Below are 7,619 nucleotides of genomic sequence, written 5' to 3'. Positions count from 1 at the left end.
AATGTATGGATCTAGTCCATGAAACTTGGACATAAGGTTAATCAAGTATTAGTGAACATCCTGCCTGAGTTTCAGGTCACATGACCAAGGTCAAAGGTCATTTAGGGTCAATGAACTTTGGCCAAGTTGGGGGTATTTGTTGAATTACCATCATAACTTTGAAAATTTATGGATTTAGTTCATGAAACTTGGACATTAGGTTAATCAAGTACCACTTAATATCCTGTGCGAGTTTCAGGTCACATGACCATGGTCAATGGTCATTTAAGGTCAATGAACCTTTGGCCGTGTTTGGGGTATATGTTAAATTACCATTCTAGCTCTGAAAGTTTATGGATCTAGTTCATAAAACTTGGACATAAGAGTAATCAAGTATCACTGAACATCCTGTAAGAGTTTCAGGTCACATGACCATGGTCAAATGTCATTAAAGGTCAATGAACTTTGGCCGTGTTGGGGGTATTTGTTGAATTACCATCCTAACTGTGAAAGTTTATGGATCTAGTTCATAAAACTTGGGATATAAGAGTAATCAAGCATCACTGAACATCCCCTGTGAGTTTCAGGTCACAAAACCAAGTCAAAGGTCAGTTAAGGTCAATAAACTTAGGCCATGTTGGGGTAATTGTTGAAGTGCCATCATAACTTTGAAAGTTTATGGATAGAGTGAATGAAATGTGGACATGGGTGTAGTTGACAGTCTTAAGTCTCTGTTCAAATGTCATTTATGGTCAATGAACGTGGTATTATGTCATTATATGAATGATGTTTTTGTGAATGATTATTTTATAGTAGTTTTCAAAGTTAGCACTGCTGCTATATTAAATTGCGTAATGCAGGCGAGACTGCCAGAGGCGTTCCACTTGTTATGTAAACCTAATTGGTGAGGAATGTGAAACCCCTTTTCTGATTTTAATCTTATAACTGTTGGAGTGGATAAAGGGTATGCATTGTGTGCAAGCCAGAATCTGTATAATGTGGACTTAGATGTTCCAAGAAGGAACTCAATGCCAAAGTGAGAATGGCCCCCTCTGTTGGTGGGTTGATACCAGGTTGTGACACTGCGCTTGTCTGGAAAACTTCAAGCGGCAGGTGGACTCCAGCTCTTGAGATTTCAGCATCATGTCGGCATTCAGAGGTCATGAACCTGGTTTCTAGTTATTCAATAGAGAGTTCCTTTTTTTTATTTCCTTAGACTCCTACTCTATTACCAAGAGTCAAGCCTGTAACTGGAAAAGAATCAGGAAATATTGATACCATCTTTTATTGTTCTATTTTCTTTGTTATCTGCATGATTTATGTCATAACATATAAAGGGCATTTGAGTGGGTGTTTCAGTTATTGTTTTAGAAAGAAGTGAAATGGAATAGCAATAGAAATAAGTCCCAGCAGTGTCTAACTTTGTTCCTCACATTTTGTCTGGTCAGGTGATTGGGATGATGCTTTAATGTTAGTTTTTATTTTAATTGATACTCAACCCAGGGATTGATGTAATGACATATCATTTTATCATCTTGAATTATTTCAGTGAAACCTTTGCTGTCATGAAGATGCAATGACTCAGTGTGTCACTTTTTTTTGTAGATCTCATCTTTCTTTCTTGAAATATTGATAGGGTATATGAATATGTTTAACAGGCTAAGAATTTTCTTCTATAAGTATTTAATGGGAATATTTTGTCTTTAAAATTTCCAGAGGTAAGTTATATTCTCTAATCGAGCATGGTGAATAATAAACAAAGGAGGTTTACATGTTGCATAACATTTGCATTTCAAACAAGCCGTCTTACTACACTTGATTTCCCCAATGATTGAATGTACAGTTTCTTGATTTTGGCAAAAAAACTTTAAAAGAAAACTAGATATTCATGAAATCTAGATGAATACACACACAGAAAATTAGAGTTTGAAATAGCTAAGTTTCCCTAGTCGCCTTATATAGCTTCTTGGACATGACATGAACTGTTAGAAATTCTGGTTTGTAATTTACACAGAGGATGGATGGAATTGCTATTGGATTGCATGCAGACATCTTATTTACCATAGCTGTTCATACCCAGTTGAGAAGTCAACTAAAATTCAGAAGTCATGATAAATGAGCACAATATAAGATTTAATGTCACACAAATATCTTTCAATTAAAATGACAATTCGACATTATAGTCGGTTTCAGAATATTATTATATTTGTTAATAATTGTTATGATGATTGTACAAGGCATTAAAAAACTGATATTTGATGAGAAAGGGAAAATTTGTTGTAAATGTCATGCAAGATATTTTGTTACCTTTGACATTGCTGGATGATGCTTTTGCTGAAAAAAAATATCAGAAGTATTATTTTGTCATTTTGCCTCCGACGAAGATTCTGCTAGGATCGAAAGCTTAGGCCCCTTTTGACTCTCAGAAGTATTATACAATATATTTTATCTACACTTTTTAAAACACAAGTGAGAGGAATTAGAAAGCATTATTAGATCAGAATAATCCTTAAGTTATGAAAGATGGGTTAATTATGTATGTATGCCACTATTGACAATTTATTTTATTTTAAATGATGGGAGTTTGTCTGAGATTGTCTTCATTCAACTCTTTTTTTTTTAAATTTACCTTAAAAACAGGTTTTAAAAGAAGTATTGTACAAACCACAGGAGTAAAAACGTCTTACAAAACACAAATATGAAATGTTGAAATTGCTACAATTTGAAAAGAGTCCCTGCAGAATTGAGTTCATTAAAATGAATCAAATACAATAGAGATGTCAATCATGATTCTACTTTAGGCTGCTTTTTACATGGATTGAGTATACTCCAAGTTGACCTTTATTTCCTAGGTCAAACTCGATGATATGTGATGCTCAGTAGGTTGGATGGAAAAGATTCAAGAGAAAACAAATATTGAAGAAAAAATGATTGAATACTCTTGAAGTTACCATGATCTATGTTTGTGGTTTTGATTTGTCATTCATGTTTGTGATTGTAGCCAAAGAAAGACTGATTGAACACGCCCCTAGATGAGATTTAGGTTATCTATCTTGACTTTCTACTCCACTTGATAAGATGATGGTACAGGAAGTCCTCAACAAATACATCATCGATATCCTTCCCTTGGTATGTTGGCATGATAAATCAGTCCATCCCTATCTGGAACTATTCTCACCTAAACTAATATTGACTCCAATCATGTCTCGCTCTGTCAACAAGACCATGCCTCTCATTGGGGTCTTTCACACGAGAACACCTTGCAAGATTATAGTAGTTAGGTTTGAGAGATCCATACTTGTATATAGTCATATAATCGAGACCAATTCTAGGCTGATCTTATGACTAACACACCAATGTTGCATTGACGAGTTCAAGGTTTGTGTAAATGTATGGCAAATGGTTCCAGTCAATTGCAAGTTAAAATGTTTATTTCAGTATTTTAAAGTAGACAGTTGGGGTCAAGCTTAGAATCAAATTTGTTAGTAAGATACACCCAACATGAAATAATGAATACATAGTTACATGAATTCACAAAGTTGAATAAACTTTGCAAGGGATAGGAAGCCTTCTTAATTTGCTAATTACTGAATAATTACTCTTCTCTCTATGATGTATTTCATAGCATAAATACTATATATACAGTACATAGATATTGTTGGATGCTGTTATAATTCAGTTTGTGTGTCTTACCACAACTGAGTATATGATAAGTAAGTAATGTGTACTCTTGCATGAAAACACTCTAAAGATTGGAAGATTTTAAGAGGGTAAATGTAAGAGGAAAATGAGGTGGACAAAAGAAGATGCATTGCAGAAAGTCAGAGCATGGACCCTAGGTCCATGGTCAGAGCAAGAAGATTTAGCACTTGGGTGGAATAGATATGATTTGAGCTTGCAAGATTTTTTTATACATATGTATGTATAAAAAGTGATGAAAGGGTTCTGAAAGGAATTATGTGTAGAAGATTAGAATACATTAGTTGAAAATGAAAAAAAATAAGTTGTGTAAACAGAGTACATAGAGATGAATTTGTTTTTTAATGCTAGCCTAGTATGTATTTTTTAAACCAATATACATCTGTGTATGAATTGTTTGGAGAATAGATCAAGTTTTTGACAGATTGCAAATCTTAGCACTTGTTATGTTATACTTTAAATCAAATTACTTTGACAATGTAAGATGAAAATTTTTTATTCAAAATTATTTTATAGATTCTCTTACCCCCACATCTCCCCCTCTCTCTCTTTCTCTCTCATTGTCTTTGTCTGTCAATCTGTATGTACTATTTTTCTCTGTCTTTCTCTCTTCATGCTTCCCTCCTTAAAGATCAGCATTACTTTTGTGAAAATTGATGTGACAATGAGTGGAATCTGTATATAGAATTTGTTTGCCTGCTTTCAAAGTAAGAAAGACTGGTATGAGAGATCACTCAACGAGCCGATTAGCAAAGTTTGGCGGGAGAGAATGACTCTCGTAAGTCATCATATCTCTCCACCTGCTTCTCTTGACATTCATCTTGAAAATTTACTATCTTGTCAAGTTTCAAAGAGAATCTGTAAATGTTTTTCATTCTGGCATCTTCTCTTGTAAACTGTCTAAAAAAAATGTCTAAAGATATATTTAGGAAAAAGTTTGGTCCTATTTATATCAGAGATATATACCAAAGCTTTTCATTTTACATTCATCATTAGGCCTACATGTCACATGAAATGATGTAAAGCTGTAATGAAAAGTATGGATCTATTCATAAAATAACAAGTTTTTCCAGCTATTGCATTATGTTATATTCATGATAAAATTCTAAGGGTTTATTTACCATTCTTCATACTACAAGTAGGCCTATACAAAGTTCCTGGCTAGGAGTAGCCTATACAGTGCGTATCAAAAAAAAGTTTACACTTTGAAAAAGCCCTTGGAATTAAAAAATATACAACATGTGGGTATTTTTTTCACATATAATCTTGGGTTTGGGTCTCATCTATCCAAGGAAAGTAAAAGTTTTGATAGAATGTTACACTTGAGTGAGTACTCTCCATTTTTGTAAAGCTTGCATAAATCTGTTTGCGCAGAATTGCTTGTTTTCACGTCTGTGTCAAGGGGAAAGGGCGTAATCAAACTTATCCTGCGAAACATTTCTCATACATTTCCCTTGCACTTTTAGTCAATTGAAATAAAAACGGATACATTCAAGCATTTTGTAACAATTTTGCCACCCAAATTGAAATTTTCAACACTTAGTCAGCACAACCTTTACCCTTTTTGTGCCAGCTTGATCTGATGACATAACTGAATCTGAACAAAAGTTTATATCAGACATCTCCAGCATTTTTCACTAAGTTTTTATCATTTAAAATGGGTTTACATTTCATTTTTCATTTAATACTTGTTTCTCTACACTTTTTCCAAGCTGGACAATGACTAACAAAATGAAAATCAAGCCTAAGCCATTTCATGTAAATCATAGCTCAGTGTAAAGCAAATATCGTCACGATGGCCTCGGTGTGTTGGGGGTGGGGTTGGGCGCAATGCACTCTTCGAAGTGTTTTGGGCAAGGAAACAAGTTTTTAAAATGTAAAAGATATCTTCAAATCAATTTTACTAGCTATATTCCACGTGTTCTTCAGGATTAAGGTCTACTTTTATTCGCATAACTATTTCAAAGTTCTGCGCAAATAATTTTTCACTAACTTTTCAAAAGTAAGTGGTGCTCACTCAAGCGGAAATATTTTTCGACAGTTATATCGTCATTTGCTTAAATGGATCTGTACCAATGTTAAAATGTGGAAAAAATCTTCAGGATATTACAAATGTTTAATTTTACAGGATTTTTTCTAAGTGTAAACTTTTTTTTGATACGCACTGTATAGAGGCTTCATGTATATCTTGGCTATTAAGCTAAACGTAAATGATGCCTCTGATGTGGCATAAGTACAAACATTGGGTGCTTACATTATATCCTTGCTTTCATTTTTTTGTATTAACAAATGTCCAGTGGCAGTATGTTGTAAAATAAAACCTGCAACGAGTCATAGGCCTGTATTCTGATCTCAGGTTTTGTAAACTCTGATCTAAAGGTGTGGTTTAACTATGGATAGCCAATTGTTACACAAATCTTTAACAAGATTTGATTTATCAGATCATAGAACTTATGGAAATGATAAATGAAATAGTTATCCTCCCCATTATAGCATGATAAAAAGCAAAGTGAACATAAGAAACATACAATTTTAACAAAATTTTTAATTGTTTGGCTTCCCATATTTTTAGCATAGAGTTAGGCAATGGCCTAAAGACAGTTAAGCCAGATTTCAGAACACGGACCATAGATATATAAAATAAAAGCAATTAAAACAAGATTGAGGGTATTTAGTCTCACTTTGTTATACCTCCATGATCATACATTTATTACAGTAGCAAAGTAAACTGCAGCCAGCTAAGGGTACATGAAACGTCATATGTTTTTGGTATGACTCATCTGAAGGATGAACTCTCAAACTTCCTATTCAATATTAGCTCTCTTTACATTAACTAAGGTTTATAAGATTCATATTTCTTACTCTGTATCAATTCTGGGTTGGTATAGTCATTTAACACAGTCCCTGATAGGCTTGAAGAAAGTCTAAATTTTGAGGTCTGGATGGGTTAAAGTGGGGAAGTTTCAGTTGGGACCTCTGTTTAGTCTCCATGTCTAGACTCTTTCTTGAAGATTCTAACTGATGATTGACAAGGACTTGAGTCTCTTCACATTCCCTTTTCAGTTCAAACCATAAATGCACGTAATATCTCTGTTTATTGTCATTCATTGATCCTCAATTCAGCAAAACATTGATGGGGCTGGTAAGTATCTTATACCTAGATTCAGTTAAATCTAGTAATTTGTCATGATCCACCTCCAGACGGATGATAAGGCAAAATCTTTCAAGCTGTTAGGGTCTCCTTTCTCTATCTTGTATTGTTGCCATGGTGATGGAGGAGGAAGTGATGATAAGAATGTGCATGTAGTTTGGAGTATGTTTATAATTGTGATGTGGTAGTTGTCATTGAGCAATGCATAGAAATTACAAGAAGGCACTCTAAAGTAGGATTGATTCTTATTTAAGGATCTAGTTTCATTTTGATAACAGGCCCACACAAGGATATTTGAAAGAATAAATTGAATACCATTTTCTTGTTTTTGTGTTTATCATACATCTTGTCTGGTGTAAAAATGATAAGCTTACCTGTTTCTTTCTTCCAGATGTACCCCCATACCCAAACTATCTCTCTCCTATTATGATACCATAACCTCTAATTATAAGTAACTGGCAAACTAACCCTTATCATAATTTTGTGTATTTTGTACAGTTATAGAGTTGAGACCCCCCTGCCCCCCTCCTCTTCCATTCTATGACTGTATTGATGAATGTACTTTGAATCCTAACTGTAGATCTTACACTCTATTTTACTATCTTTCATCCCCCTCCCCTCCCTCTCTATCTTCAGGTTGTCAAGATCCATTCATTTTCATTAATCAATTTATCTTTTTCAACTTTTCAAGAAAAAGTGAAAAAAAAAAATCTGTCAGAAATGCAGTTGAATAGTAACTTCCAATTCAAATAGTTTCTTGATATCATCTTCCTATTGTTTAAGTCAATAC

Source organism: Lytechinus pictus, chromosome 7 (genome assembly GCF_037042905.1).
Source record: "Lytechinus pictus isolate F3 Inbred chromosome 7, Lp3.0, whole genome shotgun sequence".
Lineage (NCBI taxonomy): Eukaryota > Metazoa > Echinodermata > Echinoidea > Temnopleuroida > Toxopneustidae > Lytechinus > Lytechinus pictus.
This window is presented reverse-complemented; position numbering follows the sequence as displayed.